The following is a 4,627-nucleotide window of genomic DNA, read 5'->3' as shown; positions in this document are numbered from 1 at the left end:
CTTTGGTTTGCGCATGTACGTTATGTTGTATTACATCACATCTGCTTAATGGAATGTTTATGTTTTTATGTCTGAATATAACCCATACTCTTAATATGCTGTGTAATTGATTAATAGCACATATCAAATAGGGCACTTAATGGAATAAGAAGTATGTTGAATATAGTCCCTGAGGCCCATTTGTGCCGGTGCATAACCCCAGATTCTAGAGCACAAAGCTGATTAGTGTTGGACTGGGCACCAGTTCATCAGGTTACTTCACCAGGCAAGGCTGGTACCCATTTACAACTGCGTGGACTATAACAATGCAGACAAAGAGTGTGTTCAAGGATGTGAGTAGTGTGACTGGCATTAAAACCCAGGTGTAGATAATAGTAGCCCAAGTCCTTGTTCTTCTGAGCTACCTGCTCACCACTACCACAGTGTTAAATAGACTGTTGACAGTTCTGCTTTCAAAACAGTGCAATGTTTATTGTCAGTACACCAAATGTTGATTGAAATTTTGGGGATTGATTGTTTAGACAATTCACATCACTTTACATATTTTATTCCAAAATGGATAATTTTTTTTTCCTCTGAAACTTATACACACAATACCCCATAATGACAATGTGAAAAAGGTTCTTTTTTTAAAAAAGATTTTTGCAAATTTATAATAATAATAATAAAAACTTAAGAAATCATATGTACATAAGTATTCACAGCCTTTGTCAATAATTGCACTCAGGTGCATCATGTTTCCACGAATCATCTTTGAGATGTTTCTGTAGCTTAATTGGAGTCCACCTGGGGTAAATTCAGTTGATTGGACATGATTTGGAAAGACACACACCAAGAGCACAAACCAAGTATGAAGTCAAAGTAATTGTCTTGAGGCACAAATCTGGGGAAGGGTACAGAAACATTTCTGCTGCTTTGAAGGTCCCAATGACCATAGTGTCATCCATCATCCTTTAATAGAAGTAGTTCAGGTCAATCAGGACTCTTCCTAGAGCTGGCCGCCCGTCTAAGCTGAGCGATCGGGAGAAGGGCCGTAGTCAGGGAGGTGACCAAGAACCCGATGGTCACTCTGTCAGAGCTCGAGCATTCCACTGTGGAGAGAGAACCTTGCAGAAGGACAACCATCTCTGCAGCAATCCACCAATCACACCTGTGTGGTCGAGTGGCCAGACGGAAATTACTCCTTAGTAAAAGACAAATGGCAGCACGCCTGGAGTTTGTCAAAAGCCACCTGAAGGACACTCAGGCCATGAGAAACAAAATTATCTGGTCTGATGAGACAAAGATTGAACTCTTTGGTGTGAATGCCAGGCGCCATCCCTACAGTGAAGCATGGTGTGGCAGCATCATGCTGTGGGGATGTTATTCAGCGGCAGGAACTGGGAGACTAGTCAGGACTGAGGGAAAGATGAATGCAGCAACGTAGAGAGACATCCTGGATGAAAACCTGCTCCACAGCGCTCTTGACCTCAAACTGGGGCGACGGTTCATCTTTCAAAAGGACAATGACCCTAAGCACACAGCCAAGATATCAAAGGAGTGGCTTCAGGACAACTCTGTGAATGTCCTTGAGTGGTCCAGCCAGAGCCCAGACCTGAATCCGATTGAATATCTCTGGATAGACCTAAAAAATGGCTGTGCTCCGACGCTTCCTATCCAACCTGATATGGTGCTTGAGAGGTGCTGCACAAAACACTGGACAAAACTGCCCAAAGATAGGTGAGCCAAACTTGTGGCATCATATTCAAGAAGACTTGAGGCTGTAATTACTGCCAAAGGTCCACCAACAAAATACTGAGCAAAGGGTGTGAATACTTATGTGCATGTGATTTCTGCTTTTTTTTTTTTTTTTTATAAATTAAAAAAAAACTTTTCATGTTGTCATTATGGGGTATTGTAAGCAGAATTTTGAGGGGAAAAATTAATTTGAAAATTGTAGAGATGTGAAAATGGACCAGTTGTCTGCCTGGGGTGGTTACCATCCAGATCACACGGTGATTTCATAGTGTCATGAATGTAGCAAAGCACAGCACCAGCACATGCTCCCAGACTTGATACTTAATTTTTGTCTCTATAATTAAGGTTTTGGGTGAACACCAAAAGATTTTTAGATTTCAATGCGGGAATGACAGATATTTGTCATGTGGCTCTGTTTGACTGGAGCAGAAACCTTGAGTTCACAGCTTCTCTGAAACCAGCGATGTAAGTGGCATTGTAGATATACGCAGAATTACTTAAGGGCTGAACTACAGCTCTCAGCTGATCTATAAATTTAAAATAGAAGGGTAAAGTCTGGTGTGTGGTAAGAAGTTTGAACATTAATGTAATTAACAGTTTTTTTCAATGTGTTTTATTTTAAAAAAAGTAACTTTTATCTTCATTATTATTGATTATGCCACCTGATGATGTCATAAAGGCCATGAAAAATAGAAGAGCCTTTATTGTCATTGTACATATATACAACTAAATTTGTTCTCTGCATTTAACCATCCTAATTACAGTTAGACACAATCCAATCACCAGGAGCAGTGGGCAGCCACAGTCCGACACCAGGGGCCAACTCCAGGTGGAGAGGTGCTACTTTGGTCAAGGGCAGAGAAAGGAGCAGACCCTAAATAAGCATGTTTTGATTATGGGAGGAAACCCACGCAGACACTGGGAGAACATGCAAACTCCACACAGAAAGGGTGGGAGGCGATCCCACAACCTTCTTGCTGTGAGGCGCCAGTGCTAACCACTAACCCACCGTGCAGCCAAACACTGCTTTCTCAGGACTAAAGTCCCTTTATTCCAGAAAGTAGCTGGTCACATGACGAGGTCAAGAAAAATGGTCACGTGACTTGTGGTGCCAGCTTGGGGCCAAAATAGCGTTCTATCTCCATTTAAATGCAGACAGAACCTGCATTTATGCCTCACATTCACCCCTGACATCGGGGTGAATGTGAGGCATAATTGTAAAGCGCTTTGAGCGTCTGATGCAGATGGAAAAGCGCTATATAAAATGCAGTCCATTAAAATCCAGCTATTTTATTTATTTGCTGAAAATGATGGGTTGCACATTTGAATGAAATAGACACAGCAAGGGCTTCAATACAGTAGTGTTCAGAATAATAGTACTGCTATGTAACTAAAAAGATTAATCCAGGTTTTGAGTATATTTCTTATTGTTACATGGGAAACAAGGTACCAGTAGATTCAATAGATTCTCACAAATCCAACAAGACCAAGCATTCATGATATGCACACTCTTAAGGCTATGAAATTAGGCTATTAGTAAAAAAAAAAAAAGAAGCCAGCACCTGTTGAACATGCTTTTCTCTTTGAAAGCCTGAGGAAAATGGGACGTTCAAGACATTGTTCAGAAGAACAGTGTAGTTTGATTAAAAAGTGATTGGAGAGGGGGAACTTATACGCAGGTGCAAAAAATTATAGGCTGTTCATCTACAATGATCTCCAATGCTTTAAAATGGACAAAAAAAAAAAAACAGAGACGCTTGGAAGAAAACGGAAAACGACCATCAAAATGGATAGAAGAATAACCAGAATGGCAAAGGCTCACCCATTGATCAGCTCCAGGATAGATCAAAGACAGTCTGGAGTACCTGTAAGTGCTGTGACAGTTAGAAGACGCCTGTGTGAAGCTAATTTCTTTGCAGGAATCCCCTGCAAAGTCCCTCTGTTAAATAAAAGACATGCAGAAGAGGTTATAATTGGCCAAAGAACACATCAACTGGCGTAAAGAGAAATGGAGGAATATTTTGTGGACCGATGAAAGTAAAACTGTTCTTGTTGGGTCCAAGGGCCGCAGACAGTTTGTGAGACGACCCCCAAACTCTGAATTCAAGCCACAGTTCACAGTGAAGACAATGAAGCATGGTGGTGCAAGCATCACAATATGGGCATGTTTCTCCTACTATGGTGTTAGGCCTATATATCGCATACCCAGGTATCATGGATCAGTTGGATATGTCATAATACTTGAAGAGGTCATGTTGCCTTATGCTGAAGAGGACATGCCCTTGAAATGGGTGTTTCAACAAGACAATGACCCCAAGCACACTAGTAAACGAGCAAAATCTTGGTTCCAAACCAACAAAATTAATGCCTCGCAGATGTGAAGAAATCATGAAAAACTGTGGTTATACAACTAAATACTAGTTTAGTGATTCACAGGATTGCTAAAAAAGCAGTTTGTACATAATAGTTTTGATTTTGTAGCGTCAACAGTAGATGCTACTATTATTGTGAACACCCCCTTTTCTACTTTTTTGTACTAACAGTCCAATTTCATAGCCTTAAGAGTGTGCATATCATGAATGCTATGTCTTGTTTGATTTGTGAGAATCTACTGAATCTACTGGTACTTGTTTCCCATGTAACAATAAGAAATATACTCAAAACCTGGATTAATCTTTTTAGTCACATAGCACTACTATTATTCTGAACACTACTGTATGTACAGATTCCCTTCAGATCCGAACAGAAGAAAATTTTGGGAAAATAAGCTGTGTGGGATGGAAGTGACTTCATCGCCAAAGCTTTGAGAGGTAAATTTATTGTTCTGTCCCATGTACTGTAAAACTCACCTAAACAGTCATCAAAAATGGATATCGCAGTCACCGGACAA

The sequence above is a fragment of the Thalassophryne amazonica genome, chromosome 1, assembly GCF_902500255.1.
Source record: "Thalassophryne amazonica chromosome 1, fThaAma1.1, whole genome shotgun sequence".
NCBI lineage: Eukaryota > Metazoa > Chordata > Actinopteri > Batrachoidiformes > Batrachoididae > Thalassophryne > Thalassophryne amazonica.
Note: the sequence above shows the minus strand (reverse complement) of the source record.